This window comes from Rattus norvegicus, chromosome 1 (assembly GCF_036323735.1).
Source record: "Rattus norvegicus strain BN/NHsdMcwi chromosome 1, GRCr8, whole genome shotgun sequence".
In the NCBI taxonomy this organism is placed as follows: Eukaryota; Metazoa; Chordata; class Mammalia; order Rodentia; family Muridae; genus Rattus; species Rattus norvegicus.
This window is the reverse complement of record NC_086019.1, coordinates 14,743,325-14,768,870: the sequence shown is the minus strand read 5'-3', so window position 1 is coordinate 14,768,870 and position 25,546 is coordinate 14,743,325. Positions and strand designations below refer to the sequence as shown.

The 25,546-nt window shown below is 42.0% G+C and overlaps 1 long non-coding RNA gene across 4 annotated transcripts; it reads left to right on the top strand.

The window, feature by feature from the left end:
- The first annotated feature begins 1,449 nt into the window (after nt 1–1,449).
- LOC102549339 (uncharacterized) lies at nt 1,450–25,424 on the top strand. Of its 4 annotated transcripts, none has more exons than XR_005497268.2 (4): nt 1,450–1,585; nt 10,851–11,069; nt 15,540–15,654; nt 25,171–25,424. It is a non-coding gene; the product is annotated as an uncharacterized LOC102549339 (long non-coding RNA). The 4 variants fall into 4 exon arrangements; XR_010062781.1 differs by lacking the exon at nt 25,171–25,424 and adding an exon at nt 22,087–22,309 and having other exon boundaries at nt 15,540–21,236; XR_010062780.1 differs by lacking the exon at nt 25,171–25,424 and adding an exon at nt 10,189–10,390 and having other exon boundaries at nt 1,457–1,585; nt 15,540–22,309.
- The last annotated feature ends 122 nt before the right edge of the window (nt 25,425–25,546 follow it).

Sequence of the window (25,546 nt, the reverse complement as noted above, 5' to 3'; positions counted from 1 at the left end):
TTTGAAATCTGATTTGGGGGTTAATAATTTGTATTTGAACTATGAAAGAAAACAAACTACCTCGTTCAACTATGAGACTTTAACGAAGAACTCACAAACAGATGTCAGACACCAAGGGACTAGCAAGCCCAGGAGGGTTAGAACTCTTGGATATGAAAGGTGTAAGGGAAGAATGGAAAAATCCATGCGGGAAGAAAACTGGCAGGGGGGCAGGTGAAGTTCAGGAAGCAGATTCAGAATCAACAGAGATCCACTAGCTAGACCCTGGGGACTTCCTCCCAGTGACTTTCAACTTGACAGCTATGCTATGCAGCAGGGACAGTGGTCTCCAATACTTTTGTGTTGTTTCTTTGAGACAGAGCCTCATGTAGCCCAGGATGGCATCAAACTGGATATGTTAGCTAAAGATGACGTTATCTTTATCCTTCTACCTCTACCTCTCAAGTGCTGGGATTGTAAATATTTACAACCGCATACTATGTCTGGTTTTTTGGGGGGTTGCTTCTAGGGGCTTTTGTTTTGTCTTAATCTTTAGATTTATCTATTTTATAATTTTATGTTCATGAGTATTTGGCTTGCATGTATGTATGTATATATGTATATACGTACGCGTACCACACGAGTGGTGCACGCAGAAGTCAGAAGATCTCCTGAAGGAACAGTAAGTACTCTTAACCACTAAGCAATGTCCCCAGCCATAGCGTCTCTGTGTTGACACGTAGCGAGTACTCAAGGACTGGGAGTCCAGCTCAGTTGATGGAGTACCTGCCTAGTATGTGTGAAGACCTGGATTAAATCTCCACAACCACAAAGAACCAGACATGGCACATGGTTGAGTATACCTATAACTCACTTGGGAGGTACAGGTACGGGAAGGAGGATAATGTCATTCTCACTGAGAATGTGTTCAACACATGAGGACCTGCCTTTGAAAAACAGTAAGATATTCGAGTGACGTACCTCACACTTGTAGTCCCAGACCCCAAGAGGCTAAGAGAACTTTGTATTCAAGGAAAAACTGGGCTATAATGACACGGAAATTATTTATATAATATATATACATATTATATATATTATATATATTAATTCAAGTCTCCCTCATTAGACTATTAAAATATTTCTTTGTCCTTGGTTGCCTAATTAATTATAATCATTTCTTCATTCTTCCTTTATATTCAAGTTTCTAGTGTAGTGCTTCTCAGCCCTCCTAATGCTGCGACCCTTTAATACATCTTCTCACCGTATGGTGACCCCCCCCAACCATAAAATATTTTGCTGCTACTTCATAACTGCAATTTCTCTACCGTTATGAATCCGTAATGTAGATAGCCAACATTTCTGACCATCTCAAGGCCATTTTACCCTCCACTCCCCACCCCATCCCCCCCATCCCCCCCCCCCCCCCCCCCCCGCCAAGGCGTCACAAACCATGGGTTGAAAACTACTGTTCAAGAACAATCTGCATTAGGCCTTTGAGTACACAAACCATCCACAATCTGCCTTCTCAACCATCATCCTGCTGGAGGCCTTCCATGGAGACCCCTGGTCCAGCTAGGAGTTCCGGTTCAGACAAAGGAGAGAAAACGTAGGCAGGGAGGGGTAACTGCTTCCACCCCTCTGCCTCTGTTTCTGTTGGGGCTGCTTATTGCTGAGCCAGCCGGAGACTGACGGAGCTGGCGAGGGGTGCAGGGCGGCTTCTGGTGGTGGTTTCAGGAGAGATCTCTTCCCCAAGCGGCGGTGTTACAGCTCTTAGGACAGAAGCTCTCAGACAATGGAATAATTCTTCCACACCTCTAATCCCTCTGGATAGGATTCTTAAATACAGTTTTGGGATGGGTCGGACCTCATCTACATATTTGGGGGCGTGGCCCTGCTTCTACAGGACCGATCTGTCCTGAGCCTACTAGACCTGTAGTCAAGTCCTCACCTGTGGAGGAGGGGCTTGGGGCGTTGCCCTACGTGACCGCTCTGTCTTAAACCTCTCTACAGGGGGTGTGGCTGGCTTAGAAAGGGAGAGGGACCTGATTTCCTAGGAGACTGAGAACGCTCCTGCTGTCCCTTAGGGTCCCCGGGGATTTGACCTATCTTGACCAGGAATCAGGGTACCTTTCACAGCCTGCTGCCCCACACATTCCTATGAAATGGCTGTGCTGGTGGCTCTGGTACCTGTCATCTGCTCTAACCCTTGGCTCTAACGTTCTGACAAGTCGCATGCTCTCCGTCCTTTGTCCCCAGAATTCGGCCGTGTTCCTCTCTACCTCGTACTGCTTTCCTAACTTCAGAAATTAGATGCTATAAACACATCAGAAAGGGACACTCATAGGAATTGTTACTCCACCTCCCCCTCCCTCTTTAAGTCCATACCATATATTCAATTGATAAAGACATTTCAATTTACACACACACACACACACACACACACACACACACACGAAAACCACAACCCCCAATCCTTCACCAAACCCCCACACATGGCCTTAAAGTACATATACTCCAGGATCACTCAAAACACTGAAACGGGGATTGTAAGATTGGTGTCAGTGTGGGCTATATTAACAAGACCCTGTTTTAAAACAGAGCTGAAATAATAATATCTACACCTTTGGGTGCTGACTATAAAGTAAAAAGAGGGCTGGAGAGATGGCTCAGCGGTTAAGAGCACCGACTGCTCTTCCAGAGGTCCTGAGTTCAATTCCCAGCAACCACATGGCGGCTCACAACCATCTGCAATGGGATCTGATGCCCTGTTCTTGTGTATCAGACAGCTACAGCATACTCATATATATTAAATAAACCTGTTTATTTAAAAAAAAAAAGTAAAAAGAATGAAGACAACAAAAATCTTAAACAGAGTGACCAAAAAGCTCTCTACAGCTCTCCCTGACCATGAAGTTTGCAAAGAAAGAGGACGAAGCTCTGAACCAGCACCGGGGCAGAAACATCTCCCTGTGTCAGAAGGACCAGGAGCTGCTGAGGCATGGACTCCTGTCCGTTACTTTCATGCCTGTGTTCTAATTAGCTGCTAGCCAAATGTATCCAGTTCATTCCACGATGTTTCCCAGTTATCACCAGAAAAATCAGTGCTTATCAATAGACAGTGCGAGAAGCGGCTTAGCACCATTGCTCTACTTGGTACAGGCACTGTTAGCTCCAACTTCGCTAGAGGAATTCCTTTTCTAAACTGGGGTTCTTTTTTAGAACCGCTGCTGTCCAAAAGAAGCAAGTGTTTTTTTCTCTCATAAGTAATTATTGTAATTTTTTATTAAATTCTAGTGGTCTTTATATGTCAGCTGTGTGTGTGTGTGTGTGTGTGTGTGTGTGTGTGTGTGTGTGTGTGTGTGCAGTTCTGAGACTGAACCCAGGGCTTTCTGCCTACAAGACAAATGTTCTACCAGATGAGTTGAGTTTCATCCCAAGCCCAGGCAAAGTTGGTTTCTGAGAAAATTCCTTATAGAACAGCATTGGGATGGGCCGTGTGCTCTATTAGTGCCTCCTTTTTCATCACCACAAGCTTTTAGTACGCTCCCTCTCCTCCTCCTCTTCCTCCTCCTCCTTCTCTTCCTCCCCCTCCTTTTCCTCCCCTTCCTCTTTTCCCCCTCCTCCTCCCTCTCCTCTTCCTCCTCCTCTTCCTCCTCCTTCTCCTCCTCCCTCTCCTCTTCCTCCCCCTCCTTTTCCTCCCCCTCCTCTTTTCCTCCTCCTCTTCCCTCCTCCCTCTCCTCTTCCCCTCCTTTTCTTCCCCCTCCTCTTTTCCTCCTCTTCTTTCTCCTCCCTCTCCTCTTCCTCCCCCTCCTATTCCTCCCCCCTCCTCTTTTCCTCCTCCTCTTCCTCCTCCTCCTCTTCCTCCTCCTCTTCCCCCCTCCTCTCCGTCCCCCTCTTGTTCCTCCTCCTCTTCCTCCTCCTCCTCTTCCTCCTCTTTCAAATGTGTATATCAGGTGAACCGGATTTATTTTAAATTTAGAATCCTTGCTTTTCTGTTTTTATTCATCTGCCAGTGAAACCTAATGTTTGCATATAACATTCTTCAAGAGCATAGTAAATATGAAGAGAGGGACTCATTTTCACACTTATTAAGTCTTCAGAGAAAAATTTCCACTGAGAAAGACTTTGGGAAACATGTGATCCTTTTTAATGCATTTCTCACAACACGTGAAAGTAGCTAGTTATAAATTTGGCTATTTCTTTTGGGAAATTTCAAAAATGTTAATGCTTTAAATTGTCATACTCATGTAAATAAAACCTGATAAGGGAACCCTGTCAGGAACAAAATGATTCGTAATTTCATGCAGGTGGTTGATGATTGCCCATCCCCAAGTATCAGATCCAGAGTTTTTTCCATTAATTTGGGGGATTGGAGAGTGATCACCAATTCCCATGTGATATTAATCAGGACAGGACCTTACTGTGAATAAAAGTGAATCATTGGGACCCCTCCTTTGCTTTTTCTCAGCCCCAGCAAGGAAGCCTTTACTAATATTTTCAAAAGGTTGTGCATTTTTTTTCAAAATTTACAAAAAAAAAAAAGAATTGGGGGAGTATTTTTTTTTTTACTGCAAGAGATGCTCTAAAGTTGACTTAGGTTTTTGTCTACATAAAACCTGGACCTGGGCCTCATCTACCTGAAGAGCAATTTATCAACACAATGCTACAACATCAGCAAAACAGCTCTCCCTTGTTCTTCTATTACTCTCCGTCTCTGCTTTGTGGCCATGCGTGTGCATGCACGTGTGTGTGTGTGTGTGTGTGTGTGTGTGTGTGTGTGTTTGCACACATGCATGTGGAGGCCAGAAAGAAATGTTAGGTGTGTTCCTCTGTCATTGTCCACCTTACTTTTTGGGCCACTGAATTTGGAGCTCCACAATTCAACCATACTGGCTGGCCAGCAAGTTCCAGGGATCTTCTTCCCATCTCTGGGCTTAGAGCAGTATTATCAACCTGTATGCATATTAGATATTCTGCATATCGGATATTTACTTTGTGATTCATAACAGTTGAAAAATTAGTTAAGAAGTAGCAAATAATTTTTGGTTGGGGGGTCATCAAAACATGAGGAACTGCATTAAAGGTTCACAGCATTAGGAAGGGTGAGGAAAACCCTGGATTAGAGGAATTTAACACCACAGGGGGCTGTTTTCCATGGGCTTTAGGGATCTAACTCAAGTCCTCATGCTTGTGCAACAAGTACTTTACTGAATGCCCCACCTCCCCAGCTTCCTACTCTCTGCTTTAATTGCATAATACTGAAAAAAAGAAAAGTGTGTTCATTTGAGTCTTCAATGCAATATTAGTATCAAAATAATATGGCAATATAATGTGAATAAAGTAATTTTAATATCAAATAAGCCCAACTGCAATTTTAAAAATTAGGTTCTAACTGCCATTAATAATTTAGCCATAATTCATATTATCTGATGGGCTACAGAAACTTGGTAATAATATACAATTCAGATGTCAAAAACACAACCTTTAAAATGATTTGCCTCTAATGGATTTTTAATACCCCATTATCTTCCTTTTCACAACAAAGTACACTAAAAAAGTAACCAATGTGGTAACACCATAAAAAGTACATGTCCAGTATAATTTTTAGGTTTGGACCGTTGTCAAATAAGAGCATATTTTATAATCCTCAAAAAACATTTTCTCTGTAGTTTGAACCCAGGAATTCGAAACCCAGCCATGTTTGCTAATCTTGGCTACTAGGAAGCCTCAAAGGGAGAAAAGAAACTCATGAAACAGCTTGGTACTCAAAGCCACCTCCATTTTTGTGGCCCACAGTCAACATCTCAATTATACTTGGAACCAACCAGGCAGCCGAAGAGAAATGTGGAGCGTAATTCTGAGAAGCTATAATTTTACCCCTGGATTCCTGCTCTCTACAGTATTGGTTTAGTTTACATGATCTGCAGGTTCCAAATTATGTCTTTGAGTAAAGACATCAGCTCCAGATTCGCTTAACCATCCAGCACGTGGCTGCCAGAGCTGTCATGGCTGCCAGCTCCTAACAGTTGTGGGTGGCGATACCATGTCATGTATAGGAAGCCAGCAAAGATGACATATGCCCTGGATAAGTTTGCCCACAAGCCCACGGGACCAAATACTACACTCCGTCTGCAAACTTGTCTGTACTTGAATTGTGTTCCTGGCTCCATATAAATCAAGTGCCTCAAACTGAAGGGCAGGAACTGAAAAACAGGAAGTGTCCTCCTGGAATAAGTCAGTGGCTTCCTTCTTCTAAAATGACTGACATTTTCAAGGCACACATCCTATTGGGCCAGATGCCAAGGGCTGCACATGGTTTATCTTAGTATCTACAAACAGGACTACGGGTTTGTCAATATCACCATTGTGCAGATAAGAAACAAATTTGGAAGGGTGATGGACAAAGGAACAAGCACGTAAGGCAGACAGGCTAGGTGTCAGCGTAGTCCATCAGACTCAGGAGTCTGGATATGGAAACATTATGCCAATGGGCTGTTTAGTTTTTGACAACTTGACACAGACTTAGGTCACCTGGGGAACAGGAGCCTCAGTGGAGGAATTGCCTCCATCAAACTGGTGTGTGAGCAGATCTGTGAAACATTTTCTTGGTTAATGACTGAAGTGGGAGGGTTCGTCCCACTGTGGGCAGGGCAACCTTTCAGCATGTAATCCTGGGCCCTATAAGACAGGCTGAGCAAGCCATGGGGAACAAGTCACTAATCGGCATTTCCCCTGTGATCTCTGCCTGAGTTCGTGCCTCGAGATCTGCCTTGGCTTCCCTCAACGACTGATTGGCACGGTCAAGGCAAATAGACTCTTTCCTCCCCAAGTTGCTTCTGTCACAGTGTTTATCATAGCAACAGAAAGTAAATTAGGACCGTTTCTAAAATTCTAGTTGGTATATCCTGCCTCATGCACGAGAGCATCGTTTATTTCTTTTGTGTGTGGTGCAGAGATGGCAAACCCTGGGGCTTCCGGATGCCAAACCCTGGGGCTTCCGGATGCCAAACCCTGGGACTTCCGGCAGGCTAGGCGAGTATTTTGCCACTGAGTAACATTCCACAGTCCAAGAAAGTAATCCTGTGGAATGTTCTTCCATCCTCTTTTCCTACTAAGTATGAAGGCTTAGTTAGGCTAAAGCAACACCTTTCTTGGGGGCCATGCCAGGACTTAGCCTTTTCAGTTAGGAAGTGTAGCCGATATGTAATATTTTGTGGTATTTATTTAATATACTGTATAGAAAGTGCTGGTTATGGGGCCTTGCTGGAGGCAGTGAGTCACTGCAGGCAGGGCTCAAGGTTTTTTAGTGCAACCCCACTTCCTGTCCTATTCATCACACCCTGTCTCTCTACTGAAGACGCAATGTGACCAGATGCCCCTCCAATGGAATCCCATCCCAACTTTTTTTTTTTTTTAGACCAATATGGCTGTTAATTTCTGTACAGTGCCAACTCAACACAGTAAACGGGGATACTTTTTTCCAAAGTTGACAGCACAGGTAAAGTTTCAAAAAATTCAAATTATATATCTGTATATATATATATATTTATATTTATATAAAAAGACCAATAATAGCAGTGTGTTATGCATCAACAGCAGCAACAGCTTTTCCAGGTTCTGCAGTCATCTGAACAAAACTGTAGAGACATCCAGCACACTCCATTAAAAAAAAAAAAAGTAAAAAAACAAAACCCGAGAAAACAGCACAGTTCTGTTACTCTTGTGGTACCTGGCACCATTTTTTTTTTAAATTAGCTTCTCAATCATCATCTGGAAAGAAAACATTCTGAGCAACATCATTAAAAACAGCTCTGATAAAGCACGGTCACTACTACGTATCATAATGCAGGTACAAGCTATTTTACATCCACAGAGGTATGATACAGTACTGTCCTACATCTATAATACTAGAGGATACAATTTAAAAGGCATTATTTGAGACTTGATTCTACTTTTCCAGCAGAGGGCCCAAAGGATGGTGTGACACAGCTTTGTAAAGAAACATACTCTAGACAGGATTTCCTTTCACTAGTGGCACAGTTCTAAGGATTCATTCTCTCCATGAATGTCAGCTAAAACCGTTATTAAAAAAATGAAATATCCCTAGAACAAAACCGTATAACCACCGGATTCACATGAAGATGACCTAGTGGAGACAAGCTGGACCTCACCTTACCAACAAGCTATCAAATCTGTTATGTTTAAACAGTGAGACCTCCAAGGAAGGAGATGCCAAGTTGTGCTTCAAAGCTTGGGACCACAATCAAACACAGCATCCTTTTCAACAGAAGCAGAAGCTCATCTGAATATGCTCAAGGATGCTGACATCAACATTTAATCATCTCCTCACTCATCCAGGAAGAAGGGGAGATCAGTTACTACTGTACTTTATTGTGTTCAACCAAATCACCATGTTACAAAAATAGCAAGCTGCCATAATAAAAAATAAGGCTCCTCTATCCAGCACCAGATAGCATCATTTTACTTTCAAGCCTAGAAATTGCACACTTGTATATAAACCAACCGAAGATGAGGATTGAGAGTTCATCTTGGTGGATTTTTCCTTTGATGAATATGAAGTGACCTTCCTTATCTTTTTTGATGACTTCTAATTGAAAATTGATTTTATTTGATATTAGAATGGCTACTCCAGCTTGCTTCTTCTGACCATTTGCTTGGAAAGTTGTTTTCCAGCCTTTCACTCTGAGGTAGTGTCTGTCTTTGTCTCTGAGGTGTGTTTCCTGTAGGCAGCAGAATGCAGGGTCCTCATTGCGTATCCAGTTTGTTAATCTATGTCTTTTTATTGGGGAGTTGAGGCCATTGATGTTGAGAGATATTAAGGAATAGTGATTATTGCTTCCTGTTATATTCATATTTGGATGTGAGGTTATGTTTGTGTGCTTTTCTTCTCTTTGTTTTGTTGCCAAGATGATTAGTTTCTTGCTTCTTCTACGGTATAGCTTGCCTCCTTATGTTGGGCTTTACCATTTATTATCCTTTGTAGTGCTGGATTTGTAGAAAGATATTGTGTAAATTTGGTTTTGTCATGGAATATCTTGGTTTCTCCATCTATGTTAATTGAGAGTTTTGCAGGATACAGTAACCTGGGCTGGCATTTGTGTTCTCTTAGGGTCTGTATGACATCTGTCCAGGATCTTCTGGCCTTCATAGTTTCTGGCGAAAAGTCTGGTGTGATTCTGATAGGTCTACCTTTATATGTTACTTGACCTTTTTCCCTTACTGCTTTTAATATTCTTTCTTTATTTTGTGCGTTTGGTGTTTTGACAATTATGTGACGGGAGGTGTTTCTTTTCTGGTCCAATCTATTTGGAGTTCTGTAGGCTTCTTGTATGCCTATGGGTATCTCTTTTTTTAGGTTAGGGAAGTTTTCTTCTATGGTTTGTTGAAGATATTTACTGGTCCTTTGAGCTGGGAGTCTTCACTCTCTTCTATACCTATTATCCTTAGGTTTGATCTTCTCATTGAGTCCTGGATTTCCTGTATGTTTTGGACCAGTGGCTTTTTCTGCTTTACATTATCTTTGACAGTTGAGTCAATGATTTCTATGGAATCTTCTGCTCCCGAGATTCTCTCTTCCATCTCTTGTATTCTGTTGGTAAAGCTTGTATCTACAGCTCCTTGTCTTTTCTTTTGATTTTCTATGTCCAGGGTTATTTCCATGTGTTCTTTCTTGATTGCTTCTATTTCCATTTTTAATTCCTTCAACTGTTTGATTGTGTTTTCCTGGAATTCTTTCAGGGATTTTTGCGATTCCTCTCTGTAGGCTTCTACTTGTTCTCTAAGGGAGTTCTTTATGTCTTTCTTGAAGTCCTCCAGCATCATGATCAAATATGATTTTGAAACTAGATCTTGCTTTTCTGGTGTGTTTGGATATTCCGTGTTTGCTTTGGTGGGAGAATTGGGCTCCAATGATGCCATGTAGTCTTGGTTTCTGTTGCTTGGGTTCCTGCGCTTGCCTCTCGCCATCAGATTATCTCTAGTGTTACTTTGTTATGCTATTTCTGACCGTGGCTAGACTGTCCTATAAGCCTGTGTGTCAGGAGTGCTGTAGACCTGTTTTCCTGTTTTCTTTCAGCCAGTTATGGGGACAGAGTGTTCTGCTTTCGGGCATGTAGTTTTTCCTCTCTACAGGTCTTCAGCTGTTCCTGTGGGCCTGTGTCTTGAGTTCACCAGGCAGGTTTCTTGCAGGGGAAAAGTTGGTCCTACCTGTGGTTCCAAGGCTCAAGTTTGCTCGTGGGGTACTGCCTAAGTCCTCTCCGCGGGGGCAGCAACCGGGAAGATCTGCGCCGCTCTTTCTGGGAGCCTCCGTGCACCAGGGTTCCAGATGACATTTGGTGTTTTCCTCTGGCGTCTGGATGTGCACAGAGTGCAGTCTCTTCTGGTTTCCCAGGTGTGTCTGCCTCTCTGAAGGTTTAGCTCTCCCTCCCACGGGATTTGGGTGTAGAGAACTGTTTATCCGGTCTGTTTACTTCAGGTTCCGGTGGTGTCTCAGGCGAAGGGGTCCTGCCACTCCTGGGCCCTCCCCTATGGGAACCCAGAGGCCTTATACAGTTGCCTCTTGGGCCAGGGATGTGGGCAGGGGTGGGCAGTGTTGGTGGTCTCCTCCGCTCTGCAGCCTCAGGAGTGCCCACCTGATCAGGCGGTGAGGTCTCTCTCCCACGGGGTTTGGAAGCAGAGAGCTGCTGCGGGCCGGGATCCGCGCCATCCCAACTTTTAATGACAAATTTGGTTTCGTTCAAAATCCAGTTAATTTATGTGAACATGATTTGGTTTTAATCCCAGTTGTCGAACATGGGGCTGCTTCAGATTTCCCACAGGAGCTGACTATGATTTGTCTCGTTCTCTGGCAGGGGCGTGATCCTGCTAGCTGAAGATAGTTTACGTTTGGAATTCTGGGTATAAAAATGCCAGAGCCCCAGAAGCTGCAGGGGCTGCTGCTCCCTCTGCTGCCTCTGGATCCTGTTGCTACAGTCTGTCAAGTGGTCATGAGCAATGGTATGAGAAGAAATGGGATATCCTAACTACGAAGATTAGACTTGCCAGAGTATTCAACAACTAATCAGCAGGAAGTAAGTAGTCTAAAGAGATCTATGCACTCTTTTCCCGCTAACCTTCTTTCTCTCCTACCTAGTGTTGGGGTGCTGGAAGGGATTGGGGTAGAGAAGGGTGGTAGATATAAAAACCAATAGAGTAGCCAGAAAGTATGGTTACACCTTCTAATGTAACACATCCCTTAGAACTGCAAGCCAACATACATCTCTCCTTAAGTATCTTCCGTCACCAACCTCATCTTTCACATCCCACTCTCAGTGATGTTGCTACAGGATAGGGGTGTGGCTCAGTTGGGAGGGTGCTTACCTAAGACGCACAAACCTCTGGATTCAATATGCAACATTACATACGACAGGGAGGGGATACTGTTTATATTTCTAGCATTCGTAAAGTGTAGGCAGGAGAGGATTCGAAGTTCAAGGTTATTTTCAACTATATAAAGAACTCTAAGCCAGTATATCAGTCCCTGTCTTAAAAAAAAACTTCCTCACCGCCACCCTAATCAAGAAATAATGACAGGAAATCAAGGAAAATGTTCAATATCTGAACAGCACTACCACCTTGGCCTGGTGCTTACACAACGCCTCACTCAGCCAACAGCTACAAAATACACATTTGTTCTAGTTATACGTGGAACACTGAGGAAAGCAGAGCTTATTCTTGGCAACCAAAGTGTCTTAATAAAATGAAAAGGGATTCAAATCACACAGAATTGTAGACCACAGTAGAATTAAATTAGAAATCAATAATGGAAAACTCTCTGAAAAACCCTCAACTATTTGGAAACAAAATAGCCCCCCTTCTCACACAGGACGGGGGCAAATCGAAAAGGGAAATTGGAAAGTATTTTGACCTGAATGAAATCTAAATCACGATTTAGAAGGAAAATTATAATAATATGGACCTGCAGTAGAAAAAAAATGTTGTAATTTGGTTAAAGCTTCTATTTTGATGGGGAGGGCTGTGTAAGAGGGAGATTAGGAGGAAGGGGCCAGTGGTTGGGATGTAAAGTGATATAAATTAATTAATGGAGAAAAAAAAAAGCTTCTACTTTAAGGGATCTGAAGAAGGAAAGCAAATTAAAGCCAGAGTGAGCAGAAGGAATTAAAATCAGAAAGGAAATAGAAACCAAAACAATGCCAAGGGGCTGGGTTGGTGGCTCTGGAGTTAAGAGCACTGGCTGCTCTTCTAGAGGACCCCGGTTTGATCCTAGCACCCACATGGTGGCTCACAACAGCCTGTACGTCCAGTTCCAGAAGATCCTATCCCCCTGATCTCTGTAGGCACTGGCTGCAAGTAGGCATGCACGCAGGCAAAATACCCACACATATAAAATAAAAATTAATTTAAAAACTCAAAGCCCAGTGGAATAAATATACAAAAACATCTTTCCATATATTAGCAATAAAGAAGAATAAATATTTGCAAAACATCCGCGTTATGGTTCTGCAAGTAAAGTTGCCTTCACATCAGGGCTGAGGACCTGATTCCACCACTGATAGAAGGAGAAAGCCAATACCTACAAGTCATCTCCTGACTTCAAAATATATGCCATAGCACATATGCCTCACATACATGTGCACACATGCACACACATGCACCGCACACATGCGCTGAATAATAAATATGTAGTGCTTAATGTAAAATCATAATTATGTCATATAAAATATGTATTGACAAAACAAAACAATACAGTGTTACTGAAGGAAACTAAGGAAGAATTACAAAGAAATACGTTTTTTCCCGGGATGGAACATTCGATGTAATTAAGTTCTCAATTTTCGAGCAGGCATGGTGGTACGTACCATTTCAGCACTGAGGTTGGAGGCAGGAGAATCATGAATTGACACCAACTAACTGCTGTCTCAAAGAAGCAAGGTGGCGGGGGTGTATATGTCAATTCTCCTCAAACTGGTGTATGTAAGCAATGTGTTGTCAACCAGGGGATACCTGCTACAATGTGTATAAAGCATGAGAACATTAGGCTAAATGGAAGAAGGCCTGGGGAATAGCTTGGTGACCATGAATGTACAAAGTCCTAGGTTAAACTCAAGCCCTGGAAGAAAAGTTTAAAGGCATATATTGTATCATTTCTTTTATTCTGACTTTACATTGTGTGTGTGTCTTGTGTTTGTGTCTGTGTGTCTGTGTATATCTGTGTCTCTCTTTGTGTCTGTCTTTGTGTGTGTGTGTGTGTCTGTGTATGTCTATGTCTATATCTGTGTGTGTCTGTGTCTATGTCTTTGTATGTGTCTATGTCTTTGTGTATGTATGTGTCTGTCTGTGTCTGTCTTTGTGTGTGTGTGTGTGTATGTCTATGTCTATGTCTGTGTGTGTCTGTGTCTATGTCTTTGTGTGTGTCTGTGTGTGTCCGTGTCTCTCTGTGTCTGTCTGTCTTTGTGTGTGTGTGTGTGTGTGTGTGTGTGTATCTGTGTATGTCTATTTCTATGACTGTGTCTATGTCTTTGTATATGTATGTGTCTGTGTTTGTCTGTGTTTGTGTGCATGTGTGCGTGTGTGCGTGTGTGTGTGTGTGTGTGTGTGTGTATGCATGCTATATGTGTACAAATGGTGCATGCTCACAGAGGACACTGGGTGCCTCCTTTACCACTCTTCACTTAATCCTTGAGGCAGTCTCTCTCTATGAACCCAAAGCTCACATTTTTTGGGTGTGGTGGAAGTGGGCAATCCCCAGCAATCTGTCTCTGCCCTACTTTGGTGCAGGGCATATAAAGCACTCTTGTTTGTTGCATGGATGTTGGGATACAAACTCTGTTTGTCATGCCTGTGCAGCAAGCACCTTAACCACTGAGACAGTTTCCCAGGATATATGATTTCATTTACACAAAAGGTCCAAATGCACAAACTCACAGACGCAGAGAGCTGATGGGACACATGGACGTTCTGGAGCAAGGGGGATGAAAATGCTCTGAATTAAATAATACTGATGCTAATACAATGTTGTGAGTAAAATGTACTGAATTTAAGAAAAAGCTAAATTATCCAGGCATGGTAGCACACACTTTCAATTCTAGCATTGTGACTTTTGTGGCCAGCTTGGTCTATAAACGGAGTTCCAGGACTGCCAGGACTGACAAAAACAAACAGACAAGCAAACAAACATCCAAATAAAGAAAAAATGAAATAAAGAAAGAAAGAAGAATGTAGGGCAAAAGCTAAACGCAAAAGATGGTGCACAACACGGAAGGTGAGAATCCACTATTAATTTAGGAATTCGCTAACAAATCACATACAATATAAGTCCGGGAAGAGGAAAAAATTGTTTCTCAGAGAGCAGAGCAGAGTGAGTCACATGGTGGCTCCAGCATGTGGGAAAACTTGGGCAAAGGAACACAGGGAGAGCAGGTCACAGATGCTGAGATCTCCTGCTGTGAAAAGAGACAGGATGGCTGCTCTGAGGCAGACAGCCAGACAACAAAAGCTAAAACTGTGTGGCTCCTACAAGCAGGTAGTCAAAGGATAGAATTCTAAAAGTTTTAATTCTTTTTAAGGATAGAAGGGAGTATAATGGTCATAGTTTCAATGGTCTTAAGTATATAGAGATGTTAAGCTCTCAGACAGGAGAAGTTAGGGATATTGAATGAAATAATGCTTTAAAGCAAATCTAAAAAGGTCTATGCCAGGGTGATACTCAAATTCTTTGAACGTGGGCTCCACAGGAATTCTGGGATTGATTATTCTGTTATGACAGATTAGAAGCTTAAGAATAGGCTTATATGGTAAGCAGAAGAAGAATAGATATTAAAATATTGAGGCACTCAATCTTAAAAAATTAGATCAAAGGCAGGGGATAGGGTGCCTAGCCTATCTCATACAGTAGAGACTTAGACCTTGAGAATTATATATAGAGAGAACCTGGAAATGGGCTCATACAGTAAGTAGACAGATATATTAAATGAATAATTTAGGACTTGATCTCATGAAGGTTGGGGCAGGGGACAGTAGAAGCACTTTTTCAACAGATGTTATTTGTTTAGATGGCTTTATTTGCTTTGAATTGTTTTAATTATCAAAATGAGTGTGATTTTGAGTTTGGTAGTTATATTGAAATTCATCTGGGAGAAAGGTCAAGCTAAACATTTAATGATTTCCAGTTATTGGACCAACATCATGCCATTTTGGGAGAAAGACTCTACATTTGTGTGACAGGAAAGGAAAATAGGCTCTGGAGCCCTTCCAGAGTGATATTGATCAGATATGACAGGGGAGACCCAGTAAAGAACTAGAAAAATTCAAGAGAATCAAACAGGACAGGTAGAGATTCTTTGTGCTATCTTTCACATGACATGAATGAAGAGTTATTATCATTGATTATTAGCAAAATTAAACTATAAAAACGACAGCTGTCTTTCACCTGCTCAAACAAGAAGCAGAATTTTATCCTTAACTGATCTCTGCACCCTACACACTCTATATGGATATCTTAATGGTACTAAAATTTTGATTGTGATATTTGTATATTGCAGAGTGTACAGCTTTGGTGAGATTCATCCTCAGACAAGCTGAACTGACCTGCTTGGATCCCTGCTTCTGGTTGCTGCCCAAAACAGCTTCAGCTTCGGGGACTGTCACAGATTCCAGGTCATTGTGCCTCATTCAACCTTTCAGATGAATCTAGTCAGAACTTCAATTAAGTTCTGGGCTTCCTAAGCATACGGAAACTGGATTACAGATGCTAAAGCTAGCTTTCTCAAGTCTAACCAAATTTTCTAATTCTCCTATCCATCCCCACACCTTTAAAGAATTTTTCATTGCTCCTGTTCAGCAAGAAGTTATGGACAGTCATCGGCCCAATTCCCTGGGTTTGGAGGTCTGGTAATGGTTATTCTATACATTATAGAAGTTGCCATTTTAAGGGACAATTTGGGAATGGTCATATTTTTGAACAGGGAGGAAATGGGTAGAATTGATTGTGTAGCCATAATCTTAAATGGTAGAAATCTTTTTAATTGATGCAAAATTGAAGTTATAATTTTTTATATTGGTATGGGATTTATTTTGACACAGATTTAAGGTTTTCATTGGTATGAATTTCTTATGTTGATACAAATATTGAAATTAATATTGTTACTCTTAGTTAGGTATTGTGCCTATGCAATTCATTCAAGAAAAAAAAGCTTAAACCCAGTCCTTCTAATAACTGCTATTACAGACTGTTTTTAGATGATTAAGTGATATGAGTTAAGGACCAGATAGCAAACTCTTGGTTATATTAGATTCAGATATATATATATATATATATATATATATATATATATATATATATGTGTGTGTGTGTGTGTGTGTGTGTGTGTGTGTGTGTGTGTTGGAGAGAGAGAGAGAGTCTTGAAAAACATCAGAAATCCACAGAATGTGACATTTAATGTTATTTAATCATTTGACAATGAGACATATCTGCTCTTGGTTCATAGAAGAAATTGGTCATCGTCCCCTCCGGGTGAGGTTGCCTATCATGGCAAGGTAGCCTGGTCAGAAATTGCCTATTTCATATGCACACAAAATACTTTCCAGGAAAAGGACACATTTTGCAGGACAGTTAACTGTTGGCTCTGCAAAGACAGGGTAAGGAGTCATTAATAATTCTGCTTTGCAAAGGTCTAGGCCAGAAAGCTAATACTCCAACCTTTTAAGGAATTAGGGGGTTGTCCAAGTCGTCATCTGTCTCTGTAGTTGTTTACATTTGAGAAGCTATGTGTTGTGTTTCCTCTATACCCATGTAATGTTTAAGTTTTTCTCAGATTTCAGAAGGGTTAAAGACTAGTTTTAGTCTCATAATCAAACAAGTTGTTTAACATTTTTGAAAGAGGTTATAGAGTGGAAGACATGGTTTTCAGATAGCATTACAGGCTAAATCTAAAACATAATCTAGGTATAGAATCATAATTCTTTAAGTTACAAATGATGGTAGAGTACTTTATCTAATTGACGAATATTATGAATGTCATTTGTATATCATACTGTGTAATTTACATGATTGTTATGCTTTTGTTCAATTTATGTCTGAGAGAAGAGGTTGGGAGAAGAGGTTTTAGTTTTTTTAACTGGACACAAAAGGTGAGGTTATAGGTGGATCTGATGATAAGGTCCTGTTCCCCAATTGGTTCTTAATCTGTCAGTAAAGAAGCCATGGGCCAATTGCTGGGCAGAAGGCATAGGCGAGACTTCTGGGTCCCTGGAGGAAAACAGACAGATACAAGGGAGGAATGAGGAGTTCAACAGACGAGAGAGAGAAAAGGCAAGCAGCATGTGAGGCCAGGGGAGGAGGGGTGGTCTGTGACTGCTCCTATAGGTGGGTAGTCAGGGGTGTTTAGCAGGGACTAGATGCATCTTAGCAACTAAAGTTTAGGGCAGGTGGGAGGTACGGAGATAAGAATATTGTTAAGGGCACACTTTTCCAAGAGAGTAGCACCCAGCAATTCCAAAGGCAAGTTGAAATTGAGCAACTGTGTGTCTGGGTCATTTATCCATGGACTCAGGGGAAACTGGGTGGGGACTAGTAGCACAGCCTCTTCCTGGAGCAAGGCAGGATAGCAAAAGCTAAATGCAACAGAAGAAAGAAAGAAAAAAGGAAGGAAGGAAGGAAGGAAGGAAGATTAAATTGTTAAGTTATACATCATGTAAAAATCTTTTTTTTTTTCTTTTTCTTTTTTTCAGAGCTGGGGACCGAACCCAGGGCCTTACAGTTGCTAGGCAAGCGCTCTACCACTGAGCTAAATCCCCAACCCCGTGAAAATCTTTTGAGATGAGCATAACTTCATAATGTTTCATCTCAGCCTCCTGAGTGGATGGGATTATAGGTACATGCCACTGAACCTAGTTGTCCTGTTAACTTTATATAATACACACATAGACACACACACACACACACATATACATATACACACACATATACACCTATGAGGCAGGTCTCAATTTTCTAGTTGAACATGATCTTGATCTCTCAATCTTCCTTTCTTCATGTACTCGGTGCAGAGACTATACATAGGTCTGTGCTACCCCTGAACTACTTTACCTAAATTAAAACAAAAACAAAAAAACAAACAAACCAAAAAACCCTCTAAACAGAATATATGGTCAGTGCGTGCCTATAACTTAGCACTTGGTAGGGTAAGGTAAGGGAAACCCAACTTTAAAATCAGCCTGGGGTACACAGTGAGACCCTGTTCATAGCAAATAAATAAATAAAGATTAAAAAAAACTCAGCTGGGGGGTTGGGGATTTGGCTCAGTGGTAGAGCACTTACCTAGGAAGCGCAAGGTCCTGGGTTCGGTCCCCAGCCCCGGAAAAAAAAAGAAAAAAAAAAGAAAAAAAAGAAAAAAAAAAAGAAAAAAAAAACCTCAGCTGTCATTTTGGTAGTAACTGACAAGTTGTTATGAAGATGCCAAGGTCCTTAACAGCTAAAAACGACTTTGAAAAACAAAATACAACAAATTGGAAGGCTAATTCTGCCTAGTTACAACTTAGCAAATAAGTGTGGGACTCAAGTCTCTGTGTTATTGATGAATACCAATAAACAGAGCAATAAGAAATTGATTCATGTATCTATGAACAACCAGCCTTTGACAAAAGTGTAGAGGTAGTCATGGAAAAAGAACCATCTTTCCAACAGGTAGTACTAGAATAACTGCATATTCATATGAACATAATAGTGTTTAAACTTCCACCCACGTCCTATCCTACACTGTTCTGTGGTTCAGAGATGCTTGGTCCCAAGCAGTATTCTGCTATCAGCCTTCAGATGAAGATGTAGAACTCTTAGCTTCTCCTACACCATGCCTGCCTGGATTCTGCAATGTTCCTCCTGTCTTGATGATAATGGACTGAACCTCAGAACCTGTAAGCCAGCCCCAGTTAAATGTCCTTATTAAGAGATATCTTGGGGGGCTGGGGATTTAGCTCAGTGGTAGAGCGCTTACCTAGGAAGCGCAAGGCCCTGGGTTCGGTCCCCAGCTCCGAAAAAAAGAACCAAAAAAAAAAAAAAAAAAAGAGAGATATCTTGGGGGGTTGGGGGATTTAGCTCAGTGGTAGAGCGCTTGCCTAGGAAGCGCAAGGCCCTGGGTTCGGTCCCCAGCTCCGAAAAAAAAAAAAAAAAAGAAAAAAAAAAAAGAGATATCTTGGTCATGGTCTCTTCACAGCAGTAAAACTTAACTAAGACAGAAGTTGGTCCCAGGAATGGAGTATTGCTGTGACAGGCCTGACCGTGCTTTTGTTTGGAAGAATGTGGATTTGGGGACTTTGGATTTGGAAAGCAGTAGAATGCTTTAAATGGGGCTTAATGGGCTATCCTAGTAGGAATATGGAAGACTTTGTTACTGAGTATGATTTAAATTGTGTGGAACTGGCCCAAGAGGTTTCAGTGGAGAACTTCAGTATGTGGCCTCGAGGGTTTTTTTGTGATATTTTGGTGAAGAACATGGCTTCCTTTTGCCCTTGTCTGAAGAGTCTGCCTGAGGCTAAGGTGAAGAAACTCAGATTAATTGCCCTGACAAAGGACGTCTCAGAAACGCCTATCATAGACTGTGTTCTCTGGTTGTCTCATGAAGAGCATTTTAAGCAAGCATAGCAAGCTTCGAAAAGAAAAATATAAAATATATGGTTCAAATATTAAAGGGACACCAGGAAGTAAAATGGAACTGAATCCTATGTTTCAGGAGATAGCAGATTAAGGGAGTAGGACTTTTGGGCAAGATCCTACCCAACTAAATTTAGATTCAGGCATGGTGGTACACACCTTTAATCCCAGGAGACAGTCAAGCTGATCTCTGAGTTCAAGGTCAATCTACAAAGCAAGATCCAGGTCAGCCAAGTTTAGGCAGTGAGGGAGTTGGAAACAGAAAGCTGGTAAAAGACTAAGGGGAGGCCACGTTCCAGCCCCAGCAAGCAGCACAACACAGCAGTTTTGTCCATGTGGCTCTGGCTTTAGAGTGAAAAACAGAAGGGACGACTGGGACAACTGATGCTGGTGAGCTGGAGCTAAGAAATTAGTGGTGAGTAAGAGACCAGAATTACTGAGGTGAAATCTCCTGGGGAGTGTTTTCTGAGAGCACAAAGAAGCTGTATTCCAGAGATAGCCAAGGGTGTACCTCGTGCTGCAGCTGTCCTCGGTAAGTGTTAATAGTCACCAAGGTGGTACTGGCTTTGAAGGCTGGAAGGTGTCATGAGAGCTGCTGAGGCTTGGTGTTCTAAGAGGCCATGAAAGGCTATTGGTGAAGGTGCAGCCTCAGCTGCAGTTGACAGCCCAGGACTGAAGGGGTCGTGCAAAGGATTTGAGGCTTGTCACCATAAAGAGAATCTATGAGAGGGTACTGGTTAAACTTAGTTGCAGAGAAAGACTCCAGTGTATTGGAGATGCCAGTACCATGATATGATCACCAAGAACAGCAGTGTCAGCAGAGTGGATCAACCTGAGCTTCAAGTACTACCGAGGGCAGAGCTGGAGAAGTGATGCCAGCCCTTTGGAGGAGCCCAGAAGTTCATGTGTGGATCCCAGACATTGAATTAAGTTGTAACACTGAAATTGCCTCGGAGACCCCAAGATATTTGCGACGCTAGAGCCTTGGGCTATCTGCTGAGGAAAGCGCTAACAGGAAGTAGAACCAGCCCAGGAGAAAGAAGTTTGTTGCAGTCAACAAAGATGAAAAAGGAGTTGAAGATCTGAAAACTGCTTTAACGTCAGACATGGAGATGCAGAGTTTGGAGTTTGCCCAGCTGGTTTCCTGTCTTGCTTTGGGGATTACAAGTTAAGGGACTGGATAAATCTCAGAAGAGACTTTGAACTTTGGACTTGTTGAGACTTTGAACATTGTGGAGACTGCCATAGACTATGGGGACTTTTAATTTTAGACTAAATGTGTTTTTATGCTATGTTTAGATATGGCCCCCATAGACTCATACGTTTGAACAAGCCTATGGGAGCCAGGGAGTGAAATGTGATCGTTTGTATATGCTTGGTCCAGGGAGTGGCACTATTAAAAGGTGTGGCCCTGTTGGAGTAGGTGTGTCACTGTGGGCGTGGGCTTTAAGACCCTTGTCCTAGGTGCCAGGAAGCCAGTATTCTGCTTGCAGCCTTCAGATAAAGATGTAGAACTCTCAGCTCCTCTTGCACCATGTCTGTCTGAATGCCTCCATGTTCCACACCGTGATGATAATGAACCTCTGAACCTGTAAGTTAGCCCCAAATAAATGTTGTCCTTATTAAAAAAAAAAAAAAAAAAAAAGAAAGAAATGCATGGTCCCCTTGACGAATCATGTTTAGACTTTATGCTAATGAAGAGGTCTTGGGAGGTTGGCCCTTTGTGTGGTAATTAGGTCATGGAGGTTGTGCCCTCATGGCAGGATGGCTCTTGAGGGAGCTGGTTATCAAGCAAGGCCAGCATTCTTGTACCCTCACACTCTTGTACCTGAAATTCTCTTCCCTACGCTGCAGCCTGTCCTTTTTCTTTCTACCATGAGCTGAAGCTAAATGGGCCTCTTACCAGAAACCAAGCAAATGTCAAGGCCACAATCCTTCTAAAGATGATAGACTTATTTAGTTCATAGTTTTAGATGTTCATCTTTAGAAATTACCCTGGTGGGAAATTCTGTTATAGCCAAAGAGAAAGAACTAAAACGTACAGTTTACAAAAGTTATCTCGGAATTGATTACTGAATTATAATGGTAAAGTTTCTCATGGTAACAATCTTTGAGAGCGTAGTTGGGCTTTGAGAGAAAGAGCTGTAGACTGTCTTTTGCTACTTGGTGCGTTATTTCTTTCACCCTTCTCTACCCTATTTCTGCCACCCTTTTAACTCCCTAACACTAGATAAGAGAGAAAACAAGGATAGAGAGCAAAGGAAAGAGATCCCTGAAAAAGTCGGGTGTCAGAAAGGGGTGACACTATCATTAGACTGAGCTGATTAGAGTCATCAAGTTCCTTGAGCGAGTTTGATCTTCACCATCAGGGTATCTAATTTCTTCCTCTTGTCTCCTCTTGGTGCATGACTACTTAACACACTGTGACCAACGGCAACCAGCAACGACCAACAACCAGCCAACAAACGACCGACCTTCTCAGGGTCCCAGCATTTATACAACCTCTAATAAGTCCCCAGAATTCCAAATATCGCAGAAACTACCTGCAGCTGGCAAAACTGCACCCCCACTAGAGCATGAGGCAAATCACAGTCAGCTGCTGTGGACAACCTGAAGCAGCCCCACATCCCACACCAGGGATTAAAACGAAAGCATACTTTACAATATTTCTGGTTTGTTTTTTTTATTAAACACAAAATTCCAAAAATTCTCACTACAAATATCCTTGAGCATGATACTCAAGCACGCAGCCTTGGGGCCACATTCCTCAGTCTTTGTTTTTGTTTCAAGGCAAACATTCTCTCTATGCAGCCCACTGTGACCTTAATCTCACTTTCTTAGCCTTTCAAACAATGAAGATACATGCAGGTGCCACACCAAACCCACTCAAGGAGTGTTTAATTCTGATTAAGTTTAAAATATTATTTTAGCCTGTTTTTTGGTTTTGTGCATCATGGGGGCAGCAGAATTGTGTTTAAGAAACCATTGCTTAGTGCTAAACATGGAGGCTGAGGCCTCAGATTCTCAGCACTCGGGAGGCGAAGGCTGAGGATCACAAATTTGAGGCTGACCTGGGCTATATTAAAACATTGTGTCAAAACAAAAACCAACCAACCAGGAAAAGGAAGAAAAGAGAAGAGGAAGAGGAGGAAAAAGAGGAAGAGGAAGAAGGGATAGTGAAGGATGAGGAAGTGAAGGAGGAAGGGTGGAAAGAGAGAAAAAAGTATTCCCAGTGGTGTGGGAAATGGGATGAGTTGGACCAGAAACGCTGCCATCTCTAGGGAAGCACGTCTTGAGGTCTGTCTCTTCCTCGGGACAGACGTGTGAAGTTGCCTGGAGGTCTGCTGTCCCTTCTTTGGATGGTATGGCATTAACGGATATGGGGTACTGAGTAGGAAGACCCAGTACTCAGCTTTGCAGAGCATATGGCTGTGAGCTATGAGACCGTTTAGGCCTGTGTGCACTACCCTGGGAGCTGGAGGTGCTTTATGTTAAAGCAGTGTGACCCTTGTTCTGGACACGGCCTGTTCCAGTGAATGTGTCATTGCGATGAGCCATTTGCAGACCAGTGGGGTAGGTCAGAAAGCTCAGCCCTGGAACCATACTGCTCCTCACCCTCACCCACTTTCCTGGTCTGCGGCTGTCTCCCTTCTGGTTCTCTCAGTGGAAGTATAGTCCACAGAATAAGCTGAGCTACCCGTGCTCTACTCTGAGTCAAGGTTCACAAGGCTTAAAAAGAGAAGAACCTCTAAAGTTATAGATTTAATAAAGATATTTGCATACTCTATGTTTAATAAAAGACCTAAACCAGAAGATTATGGCCGCTTAAAGAAGTTGCCCTGCACGGGGGAGAGAACAACAGGACAGCAGTGAGGCCTGTCAGAGTTCTGACCATATGTGCTGGTATCTTGAGACGTGGCTGGCTGAGGCCCTTCACCACAGTGTGGTTACGGGCACAACAAATTACAATTTATTTGTCTATGCTGGCTCAAGTAAGTTTTCTATTATTTGTATCAAAGTTGAATCTTTTTTTCAGACGAGATCTTAAAGATTTATTTTGTCTTATGTGCATGAGTATTTTTTTTCTGCATGTTTTTTGTTTGTTTTAGCTCTTTCTTTTGTTTTTGTTTTTGTTCCCTTCCTTTTGGTTTTTGGTTTTACAGGGTTTTTCTGTGTAGCAAGGGCGCTTATGGAACTCACTCTTATGGAGCTCTTCCTGTCTCTGTCTCCCAAGTGCTAGAAATAACACTTCCATAGTGTGTGCCACTATGCCCTTGCTTTGAGTTTTGAGCTTGTCTGAATTGGGGAGTGTGTTTCTTTGGTTGGTTGAGGTGGGGGGGGGGGGGCTGGTGGAAAGTGTTTATTTGACCTACACTCCCACATCACTGTTTAGCATTAAAGGAACTCCAGACAGAGCCCAAGCATGGCAGGAACCTGGAGGCAGGAACTGATAATACAGGAGGCGAGGAGGGGTGTTGCTCACTGACTTGCTCCCCACGGCTTGCACAGCCTGCTTTCTTATGGAGACCACGCTGGACCCTCCACCATCAATCACTAGTTAAGAAAGTGCCTTACAGATCTATCTACAACCTGATTTTTTTTTTTACTTTATTTTTTTTTTATTTAGAGAATACTTTATTAGTTTTTGTAATCAAACCCACGTATATAAGACCTTACATATTTAATACAGTGTGTTACCCCTGTACAAATGGAAAAAACTTAAGTTCAACATTTCTAGACCAATATGGCTGTTAATTTCTGTACAGTGCCAACTCAACACAGTAAACGGGGATACTTTTTTCGAAAGTTGACAGCACAGGTAAAGTTTCAAAAAATTCAAATTATATATCTGTATATATATATTTATATTTATATAAAAAGACCAATAATAGCAGTGTGTTATGCATCAACAGCAGCAAACAGCTTTTCCAGGTTCTGCAGTCATCTGAACAAAACTGTAGAGACATCCAGCACACTCCATTAAAAAAAAAAAGTAAAAAAACAAAACCCGAGAAAACAGCACAGTTCTGTTACTCTTGTGGTACCTGGCACCATTTTTTTTTAAATTAGCTTCTCAATCATCATCTGGAAAGAAAACATTCTGAGCAACATCATTAAAAACAGCTCTGATAAAGCACGGTCACTACTACGTATCATAAAGCAGGTACAAGCTATTTTACATCCACAGAGGTATGATACAGTACTGTCCTACATCTATAATACTAGAGGATACAATTTAAAAGGCATTATTTGAGACTTGATTCTACTTTTCCAGCAGAGGGCCCAAAGGATGGTGTGACACAGCTTTGTAAAGAAACATACTCTAGACAGGATTTCCTTTCACTAGTGGCACACTTCTAAGGATTCATTCTCTCCATGAATGTCAGCTAAAACCGTTATTTAAAAAAATGAAATATCCCTAGAACAAAACCGTATAACCACCGGATTCACATGAAGATGACCTAGTGGAGACAAGCTGGACCTCACCTTACCAACAAGCTATCAAATCTGTTATGTTTAAACAGTGAGACCTCCAAGGAAGGAGATGCCAAGTAGTGCTTCAAAGCTTCGGACCACAATCAAACACAGCATCCTTTTCAACAGAAGCAGAAGCTCATCTGAATATGCTCATGGATGCTGACATCAACATTTAATCATCTCCTCACTCATCCAGGAAGAGGGGGAGATCAGTTACTACTGTACTTTAATGTGTTCAACCAAATCACCATATTACAAAAATAGCAAGCTGCCATAATAAAAAATAAGGCTCCTCTATCCAGCACCAGATAGCATCATTTTACTTTCAAGCCTAGAAATTGCACACTTGTATATAAACCAACCGAAGATGAGGATTGAGAGTTCATCTTGGTGGATTTTTCCTTTGATGAATATGAAGTGTCC